The sequence below is a fragment of the Melanostigma gelatinosum genome (genome assembly GCF_949748355.1).
Source record: "Melanostigma gelatinosum genome assembly, chromosome: 15".
Classification (NCBI taxonomy): Eukaryota; Metazoa; Chordata; class Actinopteri; order Perciformes; family Zoarcidae; genus Melanostigma; species Melanostigma gelatinosum.
The window spans coordinates 18928761-18954248 of NC_136648.1; positions in this window are offsets into that span (position 1 = coordinate 18928761).

Sequence of the window (25488 nt, forward strand, 5' to 3'; positions counted from 1 at the left end):
TGCACCGCCATTGTTTTTCCAGAGCTGTGCGGAGGCTCCCATGTGGTTTAGCACATTGTAACTGCTGCACTTGCAATTCATTTCTCACCAGGCTCGTTGTTTTTATGCCACGGCGCATGAATGCAGAGTACGCCTTCTTGCATAAAAGCGCACTAAAGCGGCGGAGAGGGGAAGGGCTAGTTTCCAAATGTAATCGGTTTCACATAAACCGCCTCAAATCTATTTATCTACATCAGCGGTTCCCAAACTTTTTAGGCCACGCACCCCCTTCTACATCCCGACTGGGTTCGCGCACCCCCCCCCCCCACCCTAATAAAAAAGAAGCAACAGAGCCTTTTAAGCCTTCATAGCCGCATAAGAATCGGACCAATGAGAGAACAGTTTGCTCGCGCGCGGCATTTGTTTACAAGATTTAGTCCGCTGTTAAATGTTGCAGTGTGAACACAAACCGAACAAAGGAGCAACTGCAACATTGTATCATATTAATCCCTGAATCGGAACAAAGCAAAGGAACTGAAGGTGTGAAAACGCCCTGAAACACTGCAACAAAGTTTCAATATCTTTCAGGGACACAAGGCGTCACTTTTAAAGAGCAATACGGATGCGAGGACACACGCACAGGCTCAGAGGCAGATTATCACATTTAATTTACAATCAATGACCGACTAATGCAGCCAGGATGTCTTCGGACAAAGCATCGATGCGGCGCGACACAGTGTTGTTGAACACCGGGATCATGCACAACTTTTTTGCTTCTTTCTCCCCAATCATACATTCCACCATCTCTCTGGCAGCTGGCAAGCTCACGTCTTCGGCGATTGTGTGCGGTAGCCCCTTTCTCGCTATTCTGTAACCAGATATGAAGCCCGTAGTGCGTCATTTATAGACCAACACATGAATGAGACTGCAGTTGTTTTTGGCTGTTTTGTAACTCCTCCAATTTCGATATAAAGAATGTAAGGGGCTTTTGACTTGCACTGGCATGCTTGGTGTTCAGGTGGTGACGTAAATAAGAGCTTCAGACTGTTAGCCAGAACCTCACTGCACACCACGCACTGTGGCTTTGGGGAATCTGCGTTCCAATCCAAGTGAAGCCCAGACACAGATACTTTTCATCATATTTCCTCTTTTTTTCCCAGTCTGATGCTCACTCTCGTTTCCTCTTTTTTACCTTGACTCCGCGATGGGCCGATGTGCTCCCGATTTCTCTGTGCTGCACCTCTCCGTTCCCCTCGCCTCCGATTCCTCTCTCTCTCTCTGTCCCTCTCCTCTTTTACGACTGATAGCTTCAGATGTCCCACCTGACAGTTTTTAAATTAAAATTACATTTTTTTTTTATATTTAATATTATTACACCATCAGACCACCATTACACTTTTCCTCTCGCGCACCCCCTAGAGGCAGCTCGCGCACCCCACTTTGGGAATCCCTGATCTACATCAATACAAATTGGCCTCACAATCTGTGCATTTATTTGCATGGTGTTATCAACGTCTGCCACCATTATCTGGTGTTAGTTTGAGACGTATGAGAGGATGATAATTGCAATAAAAACGACTTGGGTAATGCAACAACCACTTTTCTTCTAGTTCTCTTTGACGAATCTAGAAACCTATCACTCTACCCACAATGCATTGCAGCTACAATGTCATCAAGATCAGATTAATGCTATCTCAATCATGCTTCTAAACTCATACATTTTACTCTCTGTACAGATCTTCTCTCCTTCTTCTCTGACACGTTATGGATCTGGCCCGTATTCAGTCTTAACATGAAGTAAAAGTGTAGGACAGGAGGCGTAGGGCAGTGGTGTAATTGCTGAGTGCCTAATATTACAAAATGCCCGCGAGACTTGGCACGAATAAAGGCACTGTACAACTACCAAGACACAGCTTGTACTGTGCTGTCTATACGTTTATTCTTTGAAGCCACTCAAGCGTCTTTGCAGTGTTTTCTTACAGCGTGAGGTGGCTTTTTGGCAGACGTCACTATTTTATTTAAGCTATTTATTCATTTTTGCGTCATGTTTTTGCTTTCGCGGTGGTGCATTGGTCCGAACATAAAGAGCATTCTGGGTCGGAACCTGTCGGCCTGTCTGGGGTGAGTTTGCACGATCTCTCTGTGACGTGCAGTTTAGGTTTATTGTGACTGTACAGCCATGTAGCACACCTGTCCAATGTGAGCTGTGATCGGCTGCAGAGAAAACACAGCATAAGCAGATCAGGTGTAGATCATGGAGCTATAACTTGGATAGCTTAGTATCGAAGTTACTAAGCCTTCACATAAAAGATCTCCCGCATTTTGAATTGTTCCACTGTATAATATGTCAAACTGCAACTGTCAGGAACAGGTAACAGGCGTGTCGTCCTCAGAGAGTAGACTTCTAGCTGAAGAAAGCGTAGGGAGCATCATCAGTAACTCTCAAGTCCTATTAAGTATGTTATTATTCCGAGGTTAACTTTCAGCAAAATTCTTGGGAGGTAGTCTGAGGGCGCTTTTACCTTTTTTGACACCTTTTTAGTGTCTTAAAACTTGCATTCTTTCAATTTACCAGCAGGGGGCGACTCCTGCGGTTGCAAAAATAAGTCCGATTGTATAGAAGTCTATGAGAAAATGACTATTTCTCTCTTGATTTATTCCCTTAATAAACATTGTAAACATGAGTTTCAATCCCTAGTTTCAAGTCTTCTTCAATACCGCATAATAATCATCATGTAAATTATGGTCCATTTAGAGTCAAATAGACCATAAAACTGTCAACGATCAACTAGTCACCTGTCAGTCTGTATAACTTCCTGTTTACTCCCATTGGTTTATTTGTAAAAAAAAGTCAGTTTAAACAGGAACCGCACCAGAACCAAAATGCAACAAAGTATCATTTTGTTCCCTCCGTCCGCACCAAATGAACCGGACTACAGTGTGAGTGCACACTGAGACGCATGATAAATACGGGCCCTGATTGCGTTACCCGAACCTTCTAGCATCAAATAAAGTATTAAATCTGTGTAAATCACTTCACACAAACAAAGCCTGCAGGAATAGCTTCTGCTCCTCCAGCTTCTGCTTCTTTAAGATCTCGTAAATTGATGCTTTTTGTCTGGAGAGGAAGCATTTCTCATGTCCAGTCTGCAGCACGCCTTCAGGCTGGGACAACACCGCGTGTTAATTAAAGCCGACCTCTGTGTTTCTGCTGCTCTGCAGCGGAACATTCTGGGGGGGAAATTGGGTTTTTGATTTCCTAAAGCGCTTTGACTAATTCCATCTGGCTCCAGTGCTCGTCTGTGCTTGAAAAGAGTAATAATGATCCCAGTGATAAGATAAACAATTAGGTAATAGGCAACAATTTCCAATAATTGTTATTCTCTAATTGAGTTTTATGTCTTACGAGCCCAAAAGAGGGACGGAGGAAATGAAATGAAAGGAGGAAACTAATTAAAACGGAGGTGGCTAATACCAGAATGCTTTTTTTTATCCTTTTATTTTCTCCATCCCTCTGTTTCTCTTCCTCTCTGTTTTAATATTTCATCTAAAGTTCAGCTCTTTCTGCTTCAACAGACAGTAAAATCACTGCTGGAAACATTGCTCTCAGTCACATCTCTCTCTCCTTTTTTTCTCTTTCTCACTCGCAGTCCTTTCTTTTTTCTTTTTTTTCTCCCCTCGAGCTCTCGCAGTTCATTTCTCTGTTTCCCTCTCACAATATCTCTCGCAGGTGGAAGGGAATGTCGACCTGCGAACTCCACTTCCCCTTCTCGTGGTCACATCAGTCAGTCACTCGGCCGACCAGCCTGCCACTTTGTCATTTTATCGTTTGGTCAGTCGGTGCAAAGCTTTTTAGCCACTTGATATCACAGAAAGGCCGGCGCTGGATCAGGCGTTGTCTTCATAACCTGCTGGATTTCATTCAAATTGAACACACGGTTCGTGAGCATTGCACAAAGCTCCATTATATAAGTTATATTCTAGTGCAGGACTGACGTGGGGTTTAGCAGCGTTTGCACCCCGACACCTGGGTGCGCCCACACCAGCGTGCAAGTACAGACATCCACCTACTAATGGACACACACACACACACACACACACACTTCTACTCCATATGGCATTAGAACAGGGCTCAGTAATGGCTAATGGCCTGTCTCCCTGCACAAGTTAAACAGCAGCATGCAGGGCTTTAGTTTATACCACTTGGCCTGTGAAGGAAAATATCCACGCTGCTTCATTATTAACCCCATTAGCACAGAGACAGAAGGCGTCGCTTTCAAAGCATGCTGTCCAATTTAACCCTGTTGTGGCTTGGTAGGAATAAAAAGGAGAAATTCTGCCTGTACAGCAAATCCCACCTCTCTATCCACCGCCCCCCCCCCCCCCCCCCCCCGACACTCATGATGATGCCTAAATCACACTCTCCTCCTTGATCCTCCCCTTCCCGACGCTGGCCTTTTCTCCTAAGCCCTCTCGAGCCGTGAGCCTGTGTGATGGACCCCCTCCCCTTCGAAACCGATGCAGATTTTATTCAGGCTATTTTCAAAACCACTGCATGCGCTTCAGCCAAGACATTTTTTTTAATGACTCCCCCCCCCCCCGGTCCCGACGCCTACCACCACCGCGAGAAACCCTTCAGATGAGACGCAGCGGAGTGACATGCTCTCATTTTTTTCCATGCCCCCCCCCCCCCTCTCCTCTCAACACTTTTACCGAGAACACACTTGTCTTCCAAAATAGTGGTTCTCCGCTGTGTTCTTTCAGTCCCTCTGTGTCCCTCTCGTGATGCATCTTTCATTCCACATGTATCTGTAGTCGCCCCCTCTCCTTTTAGATCACCCCCCCCCCTCCCTGCTCCAACCAGCAGTTTGTCAATTTAAGCTCTTTTTACTGCACTTTTAAACCTGCAGTAAACTGCACCCTGCCTAATTAACACTCACCACCTGTCATCTCACTTTGTTTCCAACTAATCCCCTTTGCCAGCGTGGCACGATTCAGCCCATCACAAAAATAACATGGCAACCGATTAATCAAATAATCCTCCCTTAGTTTTCCTCAGAGCAGAGCAGGCTATAAGACGTGAGGAGAGCGTCTTCTTGTATGTGAGGTAGAAGGGGGGGGGCTTTCGCTCCACTCTGCGTGGCACAATTACGGCCTCCTCAGCGGGTGGGAGGGGGGCGCCTGCATTAGCGAAACACGAAGCATTAAAGTGACGCGCCCATGCTGTTTCCTCACAGCCCGCTCTGATGACTTTACCTGCGCAAACAAAAGGCAGAGGACAGATCCCCCCCCCACCCGCTAGCTCCCTCTTTTTCTCTCCTAAGCCCCCCCAGTCCATCACAGGTGGAAATAATGTACGACTTGTGTTGCCAGCTGCTCTCCCGTGTGAGCAGAAAGCTGATAATGACTGAGTCTTCCCTACTTTGCCTGCATCACTCCCTCCTTTTGTCACTTTCCTCCCTGAGTGCTGCCTGAGAGAGAGAGAGAGCCGTCGCCACTGTTTTCACCGCACAATAGCGCAGATCAATAGAATCCGCAGTCTCTGACTGGTAAATAACTTTCCTCATTGGCCGTCTAATAAGCAACATCCCGGCTTATGTTTCGAGTTGCCTTGGTCCCGGCATTCTGGTTCTGCGTCAGGCAGTCCCAGATGGTAGGAATGATATTCACGCCACATAAACTGGCATTTAGTGTTGAGTCATTGCCCCCCCCCCCCCCTTCCAGTTGGCAGAGCCCCCCCCCCCCCCCCCCCCCCCTAGCAGGGCCACGTGGGCATTGGCACACTCCTTACATGACGCATGCTTTCTCATATTTTATCATGTCATATGTATTAAATCACAAGTATTTTGGGCCCAATCATTTTCTTTCGAACACAAAAAGTAAATATAAGTATGGTAAAGTGCACGGCCTGACTCTGGAACCTGGCTGCTATGATTTTTGCTCCCATTCAGCCGCAGGAGCATCAGGCAGGTGGGACACTGATGTTCTGATTCATCCCAAAGGTGTTGTATGGGGATGACGTCAGAGCTCAGGTTCTCCCACACCGAGCCCAGACACCTGTTCCTTTATGGAGCTGGTTGTGTGCACGGGGCCATTGAGTGCTGCTGAAATCAGTCCTCAAATATGTGTTTTTGCACTTTCGTTTCCCTCGTCTAAAAGTCAATGTTTTTTATGTTTGAAATAAGGTGTGTGGTGAACACAAGCTTAAGAGATTTTGACGTTTTGTTGTAAGATATAAAACGTGTCGGTATGTATTTTGAAGCTTGTATATGTTTTGAAAGAGGCGGTTTCTATCAAGTGGCTAAATGAGACAAAACCTTTAAACCACCTTTAGCTTCTCGGTGGCGACGTGAAGTCACATGACCGCCGTGTAGTTCCTTTCGTTTGTTTCCCACAGAGCTTATTTTCTGCAACATTCCAAAAATCCCAATCGGCTTTTTGTCGAGGGGAACCAATGCGATGCTAACTTCCTGGTTGGACCACAGACATCATCCCTGCAACACAAACTGTTGGAACCAGACTGTCTAGAATATCATTGTATCATGCAGCATTAAGATTTCCTTTCATTAAAAACAGCCCAAAGTATGTCCACATACTTCTATATACAGTGTCACTTTACTAGCATGTTGGGAAATTTACATTTTTTGTGACTGGGAGACAAGAAAAAAACAATGAAGTGTATGAAAGTATTCAAAACAATTCCATAACATGGACGCCAGGCATGTTGCACATCGACTAATGCGTTCCTTTTTTATGTAAAGCAGCACTGCGGGAGTTCATTTGGAGTCTACTTTTAAGTAACCTCAAAGCACTTGCTCCTCAATTTTCCTTTTCAAAAAAGTAGCTTTGAGTCTATAAGTTGTGGTAAGTGCACTGTAACTAGCCATTACATCCTGTACATTATACCTCAAGCAGAGGGAAACACTCAGGAGCACCTCGTGTAACACCTTGAGTAAATTGCAGAAGTGGGAAAGGAGGAGGAAGCAGTTGTTCACCAGGAGGTAAATGAACTAAAGTGGTAAAAAAAAAAAAAAAAATAGATCGAAGAAGTGGGTAAAGAGCAGCCTGGAGAGCAGCATATGCTAATGGGGCCAATTCATGGCCCTTTACAGGAGCACGGCCAGCGGTGAGCGTAATGCTGCTGTCACTCTCGCTGCCTGTAATGTGTGCAGAGGAAATGCTGCGGCGCCCGCTAGCAGATCACTACTTAAGCATATTTAACTATGGAAAAACGAAATCACATTCCAGTGTCGGTGGGGAATTTTGTGTAATTTGTGCTGTTATGCAATCTAAAAAAAAAACATTGCAGCAGCAGCAGCCAGAGCGAGAAACACACTAATGAGCGAATAATACATTTGATTTGGGTTGTGTTTTTTTGGAAGGAGAGTATCTCCCCGACAGCAATTATTAGAAGCCCATCAGGTAAACACGGAGCTGGGAAAACAGCATTGTTATAAAGGGCAGCTTATTGAAGAATGGAGAAGCTATTAGATCCACTGTGGTTTCATCTTGATCAAGAGGGAATGTGTTCTAATCCAATCAAATCCATCCCGGCTGATTAGAGAGTTGTCCACACAAATATTCTGACTCTTATTGCCACAGCAACAACATGCTGATTCTCAATTTGATAAGTGTTCGTCAGCTGAGGAAACGACAGGCTCGATGATGTTTTCCCTCTGTCATGTCTATTGATCTTCATCCCGTAGTGTTCCATCTGTGGCATGTAACACAACAAAATACAACAACTTCTCCTGATCCTGTTCAGTATTTAGGACTTATCGCACAGATGGACTTCCTTATTGCGATGGGGGACACTTTGTCTCGGCAGTGTTGTTCAGTTTCTGCATGAAAAACAGAGTCCGTGTTCTGTTCAGACAGCAGAGTCAATAAGCGGAGGTGTTAAAAAAACACATGAGTCAAACACAACCCCGTTACGTCGGCAGCTGTGTGGAGGCCTGTCTGGAACAGGTTGGGGGTTTCCTGTTTAACCGAGACAACGATCGTACTCTGACCATCAGTAGGGCTGCCACAGAGAGCGTCCAGGTCCCGTCCTCTGGATTGATTTCTGAGGATTTCTAAAAAGCAACCTAAGTTTTTCTAAAATCCTTGCTGCTCTGGTTTTAATAGTTTAAAGCTTGGGTAGAATAATAATAATAATACATTTTATTTATATAGTGCTTTTGATGACACTCAAAGACACTTTACATTAAAATCATCATATATAAAAACAATACACTAAAAGCATAAAATACACAATAGTGGTCACACATTAAAAGCATAAAATACACAATAGTGGCCACACATTAAAAGCATAAAATACACAATAGTGGTCACACATTAAAAGCATAAAATACACAATAGTGGTCACACATTAAAAGCATAAAATACACAATAGTGGTCACACATTAAAAGCATAAAATACACAATAGTGGTCACACATTAAAAGCATAAAATACACAATAGTGGTCACACATTAAAAGCATAAAATACACAATAGTGGTCACACATTAAAAGCAGTTTTGAACAGGTGGGTTTTGATTTGGGATTTGAATATGGAAAGGTCATCGAAATCTCTTAGAAGTTCTGAGAAGAACTAATGATGTTAAACCGGAAAACCAAAGCCCAGCGCTAGCTCCAAAAAGTCGCTATGTGTCGTGAGAAAGTTGCCACATCTTCAGAAAGAACATTGTCAGATCGTTTGATTTATTGATTGGTGTTGGGATTTTTAAAAGAATTTCCAAAAATATAAACAAAACATGTTTAGAAAATGACTCGCCGTAGCTTTTACCAAAACATCTGGGTACATGTGATGGTCATGCGTGTTTTTGAAGGCTCTGACAAATAACCATTGTTGTCGTTCAGGTTGGAGGACTTGTTGGCGCGTGAAACCGCCGTTTGTGTGCTTTAAAAAAAAAATATATATATATATATGAATCAGGACTTTAAAAAATGACAACAATCAAACACCCTGGCTGATAGCTTTGCCATCCTTGAATCTCCCCATCCTCAAAGTGAAATAACCTCCCGCTTTGATGCTGACACATTTACAGAACTCATCTGCGCGTCGGCCCAGATAGCGTCTTGTCGACGACGCTGGCTATCTTTTGTTCTGTCAACCCCGGTGTGTTTGTGCGATGTTGTTCTCGCTCACACTTACAGGTCTATCTGATTCCCTCAGCTTTAGCGGAGCAGATAACGGCTCTGTTTTTGAATGAGCCTGTCTGTTCTGTGCGTACCAGCCAAATAGTGATATCTTACCTTTTCCCTTGCTTTATTTCCTACCACACTTATTCTTGTCAGTGCAGCTGGTGGCCCTTGTGTGTGTGTGTGTGTGTGTGTGTGTGTGTGTGTGTGTGTGTGTGTGTGTGTGTGTGTGTGTGTGTGTGTGTGTGTTAGGGTGTAATAAAGTGGTAGGCGGATATATGAATTTATGTGTGCATGTGTGCTGTTTATGCAGTAATGCAAGTTCACGGATGCACTCTGTATTTTCATCAGATAGGCGCATCGGCCGATCGGTAAGAGGAATGCACTGCGCGTGTGTAAACTGCTAAGCCAGCAGAAGGACTCTAATAATGTGCTGCTTTAATGGGCCCAGCTGTAAAAGTAACACCAGCATGTTTAAAAATAATGGCAGCGCACATGAAAGCCTGTTATCTTGATTCATTCTTGTTTGCAGGAGGAAGGAGCGGACGGTGTTTGCGGTGAAGAGTTAGCTCATGTCATCAACTTCAAATGTTTGGACGGAGACAAAGCAGCTTTTCTTACCTGTAATCTTAGTTAGCTTTGTGCCTTCTGTTTCTTTTTAAAACCCTAGCTTCTTATAATTTAGTTATTTTTTTACAGCCATATTTTAGTTGGCTTTTAATAAAGCCTCAATGCCAAACACATATTCTGCCTTCCTCTTCTTTTATCTCTCTCCCTCCTTCATTCCTAAATTAAATGCCGCCTTATCTCAATGGAATATTGCAAACATTGGCTCAGCGCTAATTGGGGAACAGCAATTTAGAAAACGGTTGAAAAGGCAACATTAACTGTTTAATGTTCAAATGAGGTGCATGAGCGCTGATGCCTGCCTTGTGTCCCTCCCAGGCATGTGGTCCTTCTCCGTGTCCGAGCTGGCCATCCCGGGGGCCGAGATAGGGCGCATCTCGGCGGCCGACGCCGACCTTGGCGAGAACGCCAAGCTGGAGTACACTATCCTGGAGGGGGAGACCGGGGAGACGTTCAACATCACCGGAGTGAACCAAGAGGCCGTCATCACGCTCAACAAGGTGAGATGACCGGGGCGGACGGAGGGAGGGGGGGGGGGGAGGGGTGAGTCAGCACAGGTAAGGTGTTGGTTTGTTCAGGTGAAAGGAAGAGGGCCAGGAGAAGCAGAACAGATTGAGTTTTGTTTCGCCTGTGAGTCATAGCACAGCTAACAACATGTTGCCTAAGCCCATTAACCTGGAATTACCCCGGATGCACACAAAGACACTGTGTAAGCCCCAAACCATTCCACAGGATTCATCTCTCCGCCGCCTTTTTTTCAGCTGGGGGATTTTTAAACAGGTGATCTATATTCATCTCACTTTTTTCTCCTTATTTGACTCCCCAGTCGGATGAAAGCGGTTTGATGGGTTTCTGACAAATGAATTTCCTGCTCGATTCACTGTGAACCAGACGCCTCCTTTCAACATTTCCATCTGTTTACAGCAAAACACAGTGAAACGTCCGTACTCGGTGGAAGTGTTTTCCGCGGCGGAGTTGGCCGTAATTTGCAGCGAGAATGTTTTGACCGGCGTCAAGGTGTTTTGACTGCCGCCGTTCAGTTTTTTTCCCGGAGCATTTTGCATGTACAGAAGGATCAATGAGGCGCTGCCTCTTCATCCTCAGTTCAGCTGGCTAACAGTTCCCTTTTGTGTCATTTAGGTGATTTCAATTTCAAACATCCCCTGTCGTCTCCAATAATCCCATTCTTTTGAGGATGTGCATGTAGTGGGGGGGGGGGGCTTGGAAGAGCACCGCCACCCACTCATTACCAGTACGGCTTATAACAATACATACGCGCATGGCTCGTCTCGGGGGGGGAAAGGATGGGGGGGGCCTCCGCGCTCACATGTAACGTAGACTTAATGGGGAGAGTGGGCGCTGTGTGGGAGGCTCTTGTGAGATATGACGCTTTCATTTCAAATGAGCCCTACAGACACTTCAATGTAAATACACACATGTCTCCATCAACGCTGTCTGCTTCCTCTCTGCGATATGAGTCACATGCGTTCGAATGCAGGAGTGGAGAGTGTGTTCATGCAAGCGTGAGGTGTCGGCGACTGGGCTTGGGGCAAGAGGAAGGTCCTTTTTCTTTTTATCAATTTTCAAATCTTGTTTGTTGCAAAACTGCTGGGCACATGGTGTTTTGTCCACTAAAAGGGCCTGCACTCGTTGTGCACTAGAGGCTTCACGTTACCACCATGGTGCTGCATGTCAGACTGTGATGGCTCAGATTTAAGATGAGCTCATTCTGCACTGTGAAGGTCAAACATCTACCGGTAAGTGAAGAAACTAGAAGCAACAGCACATTTCTGAGTGGAGCGGGAGTTAAGAACTCGACAGCCAATCAACGAATCGATCGTTTCAGCACCAAGTACTGTTGAACAGTTGGAGTCAGTCATCCTGTTTTACAGACTTCTTATAGAACACGGTATCTCACCGCCGGTACAGTGAAAAATATATCTTCAAAATGTGGCAGTTTTAAATTTGTCAGATAACTTGAAGAGAAAGAAAAGTCTCCAAATTCGTATAAAATTCTTCAAAAACAAATCTCATCCAAAATATTCCTGAAGTTCCCCGAAATGCTTCAATTCTTTTGAGAGGGCTTGTTTTTAAGAGAGCGGAAACAATCCGCTCAAAAAAAGCAGTGATTCAGCAAAAACATCACTATTTGCATTGAAAAGCCCACATTAGTGAAGCCGTGAGCTGTGGGTGTTTTCACCGGTGATCACCTGTGCGCACCAGTGTTTCGTGTGCGTGCTTTATTGAAGTCAGGTAGCCATGCACTCCGTTTGAATTCATCACGGTGTCAGCTCTCAGCCTCGGGTTTGTAGGAATTCGTTAAAAAACAATCCGCACCTGGAGGTGGTGTGTAGAGCGGGATATCCAAGCCCCGCTGTGAGCTCCTTTGAAGAGAAGCAGAGAGGCAAGGAGAGGACTGGAGATGCTAGAAGAAAGAAAACCGAGAGGCAAGGACCCATGGATGAGGAAAAAGGAGCAGGGATGAGGTCCTGAGAGGCGATGACAGCAGACGGTGCAGTATAACAAGGGAGTAAGAGTATGAAGGAACCAGAGAGGTGCAGAGACAGCGAGAGCTGCACATTGGCAGCCACAGAGAGAAATTAGCACAGCTAGAGACTGAGAGGCACAGGGAGGTAGAAGAAAACCCATCCAGTGCGACAAGCAGGTGGAAACGAAGAAAAAATAAATAATAAAAAGGAGTTAAAACGGAGTTAAAACGGAGGAAAAAACACAACTTAGAGACGAGGAGGGAGGCAGCATGGCAACAACAAGACGGAATGAAGAAGTGAGAGCAGGGAGGGAAGACGGGAAAAACAACAACAAAAAAGTGCTGCGGAGAGTCGATCAATTCAACGTGTGCCGTGCGACGGGAAAAACAAAATATATATATAAACTGGCAGGATTATTACATGTAAATAAATAACACACCTCCCACCCGCAGCATTCCTCCCACTGGATTCAGCCGCAGCGATCCCAAAGACAGAAACAAAACGTACAATTAGTATTTCAACGTGGCCTCCTCCATGCTGTTTTGTCTTGCTTTAATCCCTCTTCAAAGGCACCGAGAGAGGCAGAGAAATAGATTAGACCAGCATTGCTGCTATGGGTTGAAATAGTAAATGGAACTCAACACTCACGGGTTACATGCAGATTCATTTTTGAGCGGCTCGCAAGCTAAGTGGAACATGTATGGAGTGTTTACAGATGCTGCAAAGCAGCATGTCAGAAGTCATCCGTAGAGCCAGAGGCATTGGGATGTTGTTGTTTTTTTTGTGTAAAAAGGTGCTCCAGTAAACTCCTCACACCATCCACCAACAACTAATGAAGAACATGGAAGATAGGCTACAGCTAATAGAATTAAAAATAAACGAAGCTTTAAATTGGCGCTAAGCTCCCCCTGAGTTTCCACCAAAAAAAAACAATACAGCCACGTGTTCAATTTGTTTTGTGCGTGCATAGGGGGTGTGTTCAAACTGAACATGCCCCGCTGTCCATTTTACCGGAGTCAGAAGGCTTTCAAAGTGTGACGAATCATTTTTTTTCCAGAGATGTTATGTGTGTGTGGGGCCCCCTGAGAACCAAAGGATTTCTGAGCAGAACAATTTGTGTTGCCACAGAGTCGGCCTTGACCTTGCTTGACCTTGCTGGCCACCTCTGCTGTGGGCTGAATCTCTTTAACCGTTGATCTAACGATGTGCACATACACACACACACACACACACATTCAGGAGCAGACACACACGTACACAGCAATAAACCAGAGAGAGAGAGAGAGAGAGAGAGATACAGACACACACATCAATACAGCACACTTGACCTTGCGGCGCCGTGTTGATACTGTGGGGGAATGGAGGCAAAAGAGCTGCAAAGAGGCGCAATTGCACATTTTGAAGACGAAGCAGGGCGCTGCGGTGCCAGTCCTCACCTCAGAATGACGTGTCGGATGGGAGGCGGGTGGGAGACTGAGCCGAGGAGGCGGGGGGTGTGGGGTGGCGGGGGTTTAACTGCAGATTAGGAAGACATCGAGTCAACAGACGGAGCTGGAGGAAGGCGTTAGGAGTTAGTTAAAAAGAGGCTGAGAGAGAATATGCGATTGCAAAATGGAGGGGAGGGCAGACAGAGGGAGGAGAATGTGCAGATAAGCAGAGGGAGGGAGAGACAGAGATAGGCGAGGGTGAGGGTGAGGGTGGGGGCGGGGATAGGCGAGGGAGAGACGCGCGGGTCATTAGCAGCCTGCAAGTCAGGGTGCCGACTGAAGCAGCCTGCTGCTTATCACTGCTTATTTACTGTCGGTCTCACAGAGACCCCCAGCACTAAAAAAAGATTTCCCTCCTTCTCCCATTCTCCCTCTATCACCCGACTCAGACCCAGGTCTGCCTCATTCAAATTCTCACACATACACACACACACACACACACGCACACACACACACACACACACGTGTGAAGACACACAGATATCCAGGAAGATACATGCACACATAGAGTGAGCCATATAACACAATTTCTATGCCATTCTATGGTCTTTGATTCTATTCTCCCCTCTGTATACCCCCCCAGCTCAGTTATTGACTCATTACATATTGTTCATAATGAATGTACATATTGCTCCTAATGGATTTTTGATACAGCATGCGAGCAGGGCCACAGTGTAAGTAGCAGGTAATTGAAGAATTTGCATAACTCTCTTCCAGCACAGGAGCGCCTCGACTCCACTCTGCAGCAGTGCCCCCTAATGGCCAGAGGCCAACGTTCATGGGAGCCCTAACCGGTGGCTGCAGGTCGAGCGTTCCTTGAAGTCAATCGGCTGGTCAAAAGCTCACCATCTGCTACAATGAGGGGCCAATTAGAAGAACAGGAAAAAGTCTCGTCACCGGCTCGGCAAATCAGACGTGTGATGACTTGAATGGAGGCTCGGTGTGTTTTGGTTTGCGAGAGCATTCATAGCCACCGATGCGGCGAAGAAACTTTAAAAGACAAACTGCCATAATTCCCCGATTTCACAGCACCTCATTACACATGCATACTGAATTTAATAGCACGGATATAATAAAGTCGGATCACCAGACGCAACACAAGGCATGTCACAACATGGTTAATAGGAATACAGGAGGTTCCCCTTTTGAGGTCTGTTTTCAGGGCGCTGTGATCTGTGTAAGCCTGCTATTTGTGCGCCTTTCATTCCTTCTCTTACCTGCGGGACAAGCGAGCTCGCGAATGAGTCAGTTTGCCGTTATTATTTCTATATGCTCTCACTTAAAACGGCTGGCTAATCCTCGGTCACACGCCAGCAGCGCGCCCAGGATTATCTGTGTTTGTCTTCTCACGCTGAGGAGAGATTGTGTTAATCTCCTCACAGGGAGAACAAAAAGGGAGAGAGACAGATGGAGAGGGAGAGAGAGAAAGAGAGAGACCAATGTCTTGCTCATGAGTAGAAAAAAAAGGGAAGAGATGGGACATCTGAGAGTGCAATAAGACAGAAGACAAGAGAAGTGACAGAGGGAAGGGATGGCGGCCAGAGGAAGAACAAAGTCAAAAGGGAGATTTAGATTTAGAGTCTTTGTTCTCCCGACTCTGCAGTTGTGCTTGTTGTCCAAAGCTGCATTTGTCATCAGACAAATGTGATGTGTGATCTCGATTTAGAATGTACAAAATCAAGAAGAACTCGAGCTGCCAGGGACAGCAGGGTGCTGAACACACTCGAGCGCGCACACACACACACACACACACACAGACTCATACTCGTAGGTGAGCACAAGTATGCAATCTTCTTATTATACATTATGTATTGAAGAGTCACCACCTCTGTGATCTGAAGCCTCACCCTGCAGTAATGAACATTTACTGTAATGCATGCACACACACACCCACACACACACACTTTCTCAATAGAGCATGCATGCCTATGGGTCGGCCTCCCTGAGAAGAGATGTATTATGTATCGCCAGTCTAGCATGCAGGTTAGCTAATTAATTTCTGCTAACTGTGAAGCGAATTTGAAAGCGAAATTGTATCGAGACATTTGAATTTCAAACAGGACATTGGAAGAATCGCAGGACGGGAGAAGGTTACACCAGTAGAGTGCACGCGTGTAAGAGGAAGGCACCACTCAATAGAGATAAGGGAGTGTGTCAGTATGTACTGGGCTTTTTCTATAAATGTGTGTTTTTCATTTTGAATTATTTGTGTCTGCAAAAAGGTTGGAAAACAGTGAAAACTAGAAAGGTGCAATCAGTGCAGATCTTTCCCAGGTGTGTTTGCAAAGACTGCTGCTGTATTTTGTGATTAAATGAATACAACCTACAGTTGGCTGACCCGCCCTTTAGACACAGATGGGCTGTAAAGGGTAAAGCACACCTCATTCATACTCAAAAACAAGCGGCTGAGATGTCGTTTAGTCATAAAATCTTGACAAAAATAAAAACAAACTCACGAAGCTGCCTGCCAGTGTAGCAGAGAGGCTGAGTGGCGGCGATTTACTCATCAGTGTGTGTACTAGTAGTCCGTTAGCTGTTAGCAGTTAGCCAAACACACAGTCCAAAACACTAAAAGTGAGCAAACTGTTTTCCCCCACTGTGTCTCTGGGCGCAATGGTGCGGCTGTTGGTCGGCGATGCACTGAGTTGTGTTATCACTAGCCGCCCCTACCGGCCGGGGGCTGTTAAGAGTGGTGACAGAGGGGTCAGCAGGAAGTCAATGGATACAAAACAGGCAATAAAAGGAGTTTTAAGAAAGTGCAAGTCACCGCAACCACGAAAGCTCGTTCCAAAACGACAGTGAATCTGGGGTTGGATTGGCGAGCACCCTAAACCGGTCTCCATCCACAAACCGCAATTGACAAATCATACTCATTCTGCCCTTTAAGGTGTGTGTGTGTGTGTGTGTGTGTGTGTGTGTGTGTGTACAAGTACATGTTCCACACGAGCCGCCAGAGCACTCGTGCGTGTGAAAACATTTTGTTCACACACGTGCACCGGACAGAAAACATAGAGAAACAATTGTGTCGCTGTGTGATAAGTGCTTCCCCGTGTGAGGGAGAACGATGGGTGTGTGCTTTGCGGTTTGTCAGAGCTGGACCCTGTCGCACACACACTAGGGGATTTAAAAAAAAGGATGGTTGGGGGGGGGGATGGCTTAGGGGCGGGGAGGGAAGCTGGGTGATGGAGTGTGTGAGACGGCGTAGGAGGGGGAGCGCAGTGATGGAGTGCTGGAGGGAGGGAGGGAGGGAGGGAGGGAGGGCGGGGGTGATGAGTGTGTGCTCACAGTGTAAGTGACACCTCTCCTCCTCAGACAGATTGTCTCTCTGTTTCCCTGTAATGTGGACCCCGTTAAGGAACCCTTTCCTGCCGTCTACCCGCCTAAACCCCTCCATCTGCACACACACGCCCGTGCACGCTCTCATCTCCACACACAATTCCTGTCGTTCATTTATCTTTCCTGCAGAGATATTCCCCCAAATTGGCAACATTTTCGATGCCTTTCACTTCGCACCTTTTCTCCGTGTAATCTTTAATCAATCTTCTAAAACTGCAGATTTTCTGTAAAGCAGTTTACTCTGCTTTACAGCTCAGAGACAAGAGAAGCAAAGAGACGAGGAAATAGAAAAAGGCAGATCAGAAACAGCGCGAGCGAGAGGATATCAATATTCCCAGTGCCGCTGGGAACCTCCCAATGATTTTATTTTCTTTTTTGTGATATTCTGCACAGCCTATTTATGCTCTGTCCAACACGGTTCTCTGTGCCAATCCCACTGAGGGGATTCATATGCACACTGAGCACACGCACACTGACAGAGGATCTGAGGACACGCGGGCTCAAAAGAACCACTTGTACTTGTCCCCAAGCCCACACACCAAATACCTCAAACAAGTACCCAGACGTGTTACATTTCTGAAATGTTATCAACAGAAGGTGTTTGCCAGTGTGTGTGTGTGTGTGTGTGTGTGTGTGTGAGAGACAGTGGATGTACCTGTGTGTGCCTCTGCCCTCGCAAACAATCATCCAGGCAAACCCGATCAGAGGGTGTCTTTTGGCTTCACAGGCGACCCGCTGGTGGGAGCGCAGCGCCGCAATCGCACCTCAGACAAATAGGCTTCATAACGTCCCGGTAACAAACAATCACTGTATAGTATTGCACCTACGTCTCAATGTGCCAGACAGTATGAAACCCTATCTGGACCACACACACCTTTGTATTTTTGTTTTGTGTATTGTTTTACTTACTTTGTTGTGTTCATGTTCCTATATGTGTTTGTTTTCCCCTGATTCAGTGTCTGTAGGGCCTGCTGTGTCATTTATACACACACACATACACACACACACACTTATCAACATTAATGTTCAGTCTATATTAACCCAATCAACATGTCATCTATCAAATTCTTAACCTGGAATATCCGTGGAATTGGTTCTCAGGCAAAAAAAATAAAAGTTTCGAATCATCTGGCTAAACTGCAAGCAGATATATGCTTATTACAAGAAACACACCTCTCAGAATCAGATCACAACAAATTTAAATCACCACAATTCACTCACTCATTCTCGGCTCACTACAACTCAAAACAAAGAGGGGTATGTATTTGAATTAACAAAAAAGTTTCTTTTGTCCACAATTCCACCATCACCGATCCTGAAGGCCGTTTTATCATCATAAACATATCCATCAACAATAGTCCAGTCACAATCTGGAATGTTTATGGCCCAAACACTGATGACCCATCCTTTTTTCGTAATTTTTTTTTATCCTTCTCAAACATCTGTAACTGCCCAGTCATAATAGGAGGTGATTTCAACACAGTTATCGACCCATCAGTGGACAGATCTAAAAATCCAAATAATAAGCGTACCTGGCAATCCACAGACATGATAAAACAGTTCATGAGTGATTTTGGTCTTGGCGATATTTGGCGATTTCAGCACCCAAACTCAAGAAAATACTCATTCTTCTCACCAGTTCACCACTCATACTCACGCATTGACTTCTTCCTCAACAGCAATTCAATCATATCTAATATTTCAGACTCGAAGATCCATCCTATCATTGTTAGCGACCATGCTCCCGTAACATTTATTTGGAACAGAGTTACCCTACATAAACCTATCACTAGATGGTGCTTCAATACATCTCTTCTCAAAGACCCTCAGTTTGATAGTCTTATTAAAAAAGAGTGGGCGTCCTTAGAAATCAATGATTCCCCAGAGTCATCACCAACCCTTCTGTGGGAAACATGGAAAGCAGTTTTTAGAGGAATAATCATCTCATTCTCTGTTTACAAAAAAAAGAAAGAAAAACAACAAGAAGCTGAGCTGGAACAACAAATCAACCGACTCAAAACCATTAATGCAAGTAACTCAACAACGGAAACCCAGAACGAATTAAGAAAGTACAAATTCCAAATAAATGAAATTATAAATAATAAAACTCAATTCCTCATACACACACTTAGACAAGAACATTTTCACCATAGCAATTAATCCGGTAAATATCTGGCAAATCAAATTAAACGAAATAAAGAAAAAACAACAATCTCAATCATCAAGGACTCTGCAGGGAAGCCCACAAATTCACCCGATGAAATAAATCAAATCTTCAGAAGTTTTTATGCCAATTTATATTCATCTAAAAATAACCCAAATCAAGAAGACATCAATTCATTTCTCAACAGCATTGATTTACCACCGCTTAACAAAGAACAAATCAACATACTTGACTCACCATTAACACAGGACAAACTTTTTACTGCTCTCAATCTTATGCCCAATAACAAAGCACCAGGTCCCGATGGCTTCCCAGCTGAGTTCTATAAACACTTCTGGTTCATTCTAGCTCCACTCTTTAACAAAATGATTCCTGAAATAAAACTAAATTTGCAATTTCCAGCCAACATGAACACAGCCAGTATATCACTCCTCCTCAAACCAAAGATCCAACTCTTCCTTCTAGTTACCGTCCCATTTCTCTTCTCAATGTAGATATTAAAATCATCACGAAGGCATTAACTCACAGATTAGACAAAGTCACTCCATCCATAATTCATCCAGATCAAACCGGCTTTATCAAAGGTAGACATTCATCCACTAACACACGCAGACTGTTTAATTTAATCAATTACTCATCATTACAACAAACTGGTACCATCATAGCCTCCTTGGATGCAGAAAAAGCCTTCGACAGAGTAAACTGGACATTTCTCACAAGCACATTACAAAGATTTGGCTTTGGGGAATAATTTATTAACTGGGTTAAAATTCTATATACTTCACCGTCAGCCACTGTCATCACTAATGGACAAACCTCACAAAGCTTCACACTGCACAGGGGGACTAGGCAAGGATGCCCACTCTCTCCCTCACTTTTCACCATTTTCATTGAACCGTTAGCTGCAGCTATACGTCAGAACATCTACATAAAAGGAATTCAAACACTCAACACCCATCACAAGATCAGTCTCTATGCAGATGATATATTGCTCTTCCTACAAAACCCCTACTCATCACTACAGGAAACTATTAAAGTCATGGAAGCATTCTCTAATATCTCCGACTACTCCATGAACTGGAGTAAATCATCCATCCTTCCATTAGATAGTAACAGTTGGGATGGGGCAGCCCATACACCACCTATCCCTTTCTGCACAGGTGCCATCACGTATTTGGGAATACATATTTCCCCCAGGCTGTCAGAGCTGTTCACACTCAACTTCACTCCATTACTTAAAACAATAAATGACGACCTCCTCCGCTGGATGAACCTACCATTATCACTCATGGGCAGAATAGCTACAGTTAAAATGACAATACTTCCTAAAATAAATGATCTATTCACAGTGATACCATCTCAACCCACCCACTCCTGGTTCAAGTCGCTTGACTCAATCGTTACTCAATTCTACTGGAAAACACCAAGAATTAAACTTGCCACTACAAAAACCAAAAACACGAGGAGGACATGAAGCTCCACATTTTTTTCACTACTCTCGAGCAAATAAACTTCAGTACATTCTTAAATGGATCCACCCCAGCCAATCAGACAACACATGGTTAGATATAGAACAGACAGTTTGTAAGGACATTCAGATTTCTGACTTACCATTTTTAAGCCAATCTATCAAACGCCATCCTTGTTTCAATATACTAACAACAGCAGAAACTCTGACAGCCTGGTGGAAATTCCACAAAATCACTAACATCACTTTTGCACCTTCAAATTTTACTCCCATATGGAACAATCCTGATTTTCTAAGTCACAAGACACCTCTAAATCTCCACACATGGTCCGCTAAAGGCATCACTCATCTGAAACACATCTTCAATAACAACACCATGGTTTCATTTCCTCACTTGGTTCAGAAGTACGGCATCAGGAGCAATCAATTTTTGGAATATCTGCAACTCAAATCATCCGTTCATCCAAACTTAACATTAAGGCCACTAACCTAGTATTACCCCCCTCAACCTCAGAATTAATTAACATCCCCTCTTCAAAAAAGTTAATCTCAAAAATATGTAGAGTAATATCACAGTCTGACAAAACATCATCCATACCATCAAGAAAATGGGAATCAGACCTATCCATCACTCCTGATGCTGATTTCTGGAACCAAATCTGCAATAACATCTACTTCATGACTAAAAATGCCAATTTACAACTAATACAGTATAAAATACTTCACAGAATTCATTACACCGGGCAAAAAATGTTTCAAATGGGATTCACGTCAGATATCTGTCCACATTGCACTCAAAACAGCCCGGATAGCTATGTTCACGCCACCTGGCACTGCACACCAGTTCATCACTTTTGGGAAGAAATAAGTGAGTCACTGTCTGTCTTCCTGGGCTGCCTCGTCCCTTTATCCCCTTCACTGTGCTTACTAGGAGACATCTCAACAATACATCTGAGTAAAACAAACCGCAAATTACTCCTTGTGGCCCTAACTATCGCCAAGAAAACGATCCTCATGAACTGGAAATCAAGGAACAACACACACATCGCACACTGGAGAAACATCATGATAGAGTATATTTCAATGGAAAATCTAACCTCATCCATCATATACAATACAACAGAACACCATTCCACCTGGTCATCCCTCACTATGTTTCTGCAAACGTGACACCACCCATTCTATTAATATTGAAAATGTATGGTATATATACCGGTATATATATATTTATTTTTGTGTATTTTTTTACTATTGTTTTCTGTTTTGTTTTTCTTGCCGGACAACCAATTGAAACCCACGTGCATGCATACATGAACATCCATATGCACACATACTTACCTGTTTTTCATTTTTTATTTTTTTGGTTTGGTTTTTTAAATTATTATTATATATATATATATATATATATATTTTTTTTTTTTCCTCCATCTCGAAAGGCTCAAGGACATTCTCACACACACACACACACATACACACACACTGACGATATGATATTTTCTGGCTTTTATCCCACTGTTCTTGTCATCCTCTTGTTGTTATGTCTATGTATTGTCTTAATATTGTCTCGTGTCTTTCAATAATATAAATAAATAAAATAAAATAAAATAAAAAAAACAATCACTGCGGCCCCGAGCCTCTATCCCAAATGAAATCTCTTCCACCTGTGTAGATGCGAGGAGACAAAGGAATTTTTTAAGGCTTCTCAGGCCAGGTAGAAGTCTCCATGGTGATAGTAGAGTCGCCATGGTGATGGAGATGATGTTCTAAACAAGGGCTTTTTTTGTTTTGTTTTTTATCTCTGTGGCTCTGTTTTCAGCTTCAACGTAGGAAAATCTATCGCTCACGGCAGCTGTGTGTCGACATCGAAGCTAGCGCCTGCACTACCTCCGAAAGATAAATCCGTCCCGTGTGTTCACAAAAACAACTTTGTCCAAGTTTTACTCCCACGGTGTTTCTCAAGGTCTGAGACGACTCCTACCGGCACGTTTGCAACATTAGAACAGAACACGCTACCTGCCAGGTATCCACCGACGCAGTTCCAAGTGGGTTGCCGGCACTGCAGCCTGCCGAACAATGCAGCACGAGCTACATGCGAATGCCCCAAGTACCCCGTCGTGGTTCCTTCCATCTGTGCTGCATGTACAAAGCAGGCACTAATCTTACACAACTCCTACGGAGATGGCAGCAATGTTCAACTCCCTGGCAGGGAAACCCTACATTTAAATGCATCTTCCAGTCATTACATGTCAGGAGTATCCCGACATCGACTCCGGGGCGATATCCAACCGACATCCAATCATGGAGTGGCTTCATTGTCGGAGCTCGAAAGAATCCTTTCAACCTTTCTTGAGCGTCGGGGAATCTCATTGGCAATGCTGTAACATTTCCCCACTTCACACGAGCCCAGCATCTAAGCATCCATCCAGAACTACCTTCAAAGGATCACTTCAAAAACGCAACACCGTGCATGGTAACCATGGGAGCCTTATTTACGCCATACTATTTTCGGGCTGATTTTGGATGTGACCATTCTTGAGCCTCTGTGAGCTCCTATCTCCCATCCCTTTGCTTTTGATATGTAATTCCTCAGTCATCTGTGGAAATTGTAGTGTGAAGATTGGACCAAATGAAAGCACAACACAGTTCATTGGATTCAACATTTGTATCGGGGACATTTGCATAATGTCTTGCCACTAAAGATTTCACAGTACTGTACCTAAACCTTTGACGATGATATACTTCTCCATTAAATACCTTTAATCCCGCTAACTAGCCCTCCTCCGCTGTCCTCCCCAGGCGGTCGACTATGAGAGCCGGAGCTCCTACTCCTTCTCCGTGGAGGTCCTCAACCCCATAGTAGATCCTCGCTTCTTGCGTCGAGGCCCCTTCAAGGACCGGGCCTCCATCAGAGTAGCAGTGCTGGATGCAGACGAGCCTCCGAGGTTCTCCCGAGCCCGATACCACATGGACGTGTCCGAAAACTGTCCGCCGGCCTGCACTGTGGGCCGGGTCAGCGCCGTCGACCCCGATACGGGTCTGACCAATAACATCAGGTACAGTAGCATCTTTCCTCATATAGCATGTAAGAGTTCAGTACTATTGTTGTGTTTCTTATAAGTAGCTGAGATTTGAGGGTGAACTGAGGTTTTCATTAATCAAATACTTTATGATAACTGTGCTTATTTGCTTAATTGCTGAAAGTTAGCCAGCCAGCTAGCTTGGCTCTGTTTGTACAGGCTAAACAACGAGATAAAGTGTGAGTGAATGTGCTACAGAGGGAGGGGTTTTCTGTTACCTTTGGACAGAGACAGGCGAAATGTTTGCAGTCTTTGTGCTAAGCTAAGCTAACCGACTGCAGACATGTGAGTGGCGTCAATCTACTATCTCTCAGGAAGAAAGTGCATTCCCCAAATGTTCCTTTAGTTATTTAAAAACTCAATTATGGCTTTGTCTACAAATATATAACAAAAATCAAGCACATGATGCCGCTGCGAGTTGAATTCCTTTGTTTGTTTAATGTTTTACAGGCTAGGATTTGGGTTTGTTTGTTTTTTAAATATTGATTGTTTTAAACAAGGCATGTATAGTTTTTGGGATTAAAATCCAAACTCAGCTCTTCAATTAAAAGAAACAAGACACGAGCGTAAGAGCTAACCAAATAAAAATAAGCCAACCAAATTCCCACTTAGTGTTCCCCCGAGCCGTCAGTACCCACATACGTTTTTTCTGGTCCAATCTTTCCACTGCTGTTTGCAGTAGGTTTTTGTTTTTTTTGTCTGGGAGGCGAGCGATTTGCCTTTAACAAACCACACAAAGCCGCGTCCCAATTAGCAGCGGCACAAGTGCTAAGAGTGAGTGTGGGGAGGGATGATAGTTGGTATATTCATAGAGATATTTAGATCATCGGTGGCACTTCAAAAGAGCTCCTATCAGCTGCGATAATCTCCCTATATTAATTCTTTGGCCAAGTGAACGCAGACTTCCTTATCGCTCCCTCACACACTCGCCCCGTGCGCTCCTTTCACTCGGCACCCCACTGCCACCTGGGCTTGCTTCTTCCCTTCACTTATTCTTTTCTGTGCTTTTCTGTGCCCCCTTCCCCATTTCACTTTCATTCATCTCCCTTTTTCTCAACTATCTCCCTCCTCCCGCCCTACTTACCCTCCTCCAGGTTCTCCATTGATCCTCAGTCGGACCCGGAGGCTCTGTTCCGTATCACCCCAGACACAGGCCTCATCACCACAGCCATGGAGCTGGACCGGGAGCGCGACCACTGGCACAACATTACTGTCATCGGCACCCAGAGAGGTCAGAGGTCCCTCTTTGCACACCACTAAACACTGTCACTAGAACTCACCCATTGGATCAGTTCTCTTATTCACAGCTGAACCTCTTAAATGGGACCAGCACTTTACCAGCAGTGACACCTGCTCCCCCTGATGAGCATGATGGTGTGAGAGGTTTCAGTAAACCGTACACGGCTCGGTATCTGAAGAGCACAGTATCCAGTGTGTGATGCAGTCCGCTAAGCGGCTTAGCGTTCCAATCATCGAGCCGTGAGGGGACTGCTGTTTTGGCGCCACAAATAGTTTGTTACAGCTCGCCCGCGGATCAATTGATCCACGCGGCATTAGTTATCTGATGCTGAGATATGTCTCTTTAATAAGGATTCAACTGGAAACAAAGAGTTAAAGCAACAAATCGAACGCGACCCAAGGGCACCAAACTGCCTTATAGTTTCCGAGCGAGGCGTTTCAGCGAACGCCGAGGCACTTCACAGGCTGTATTTCAATC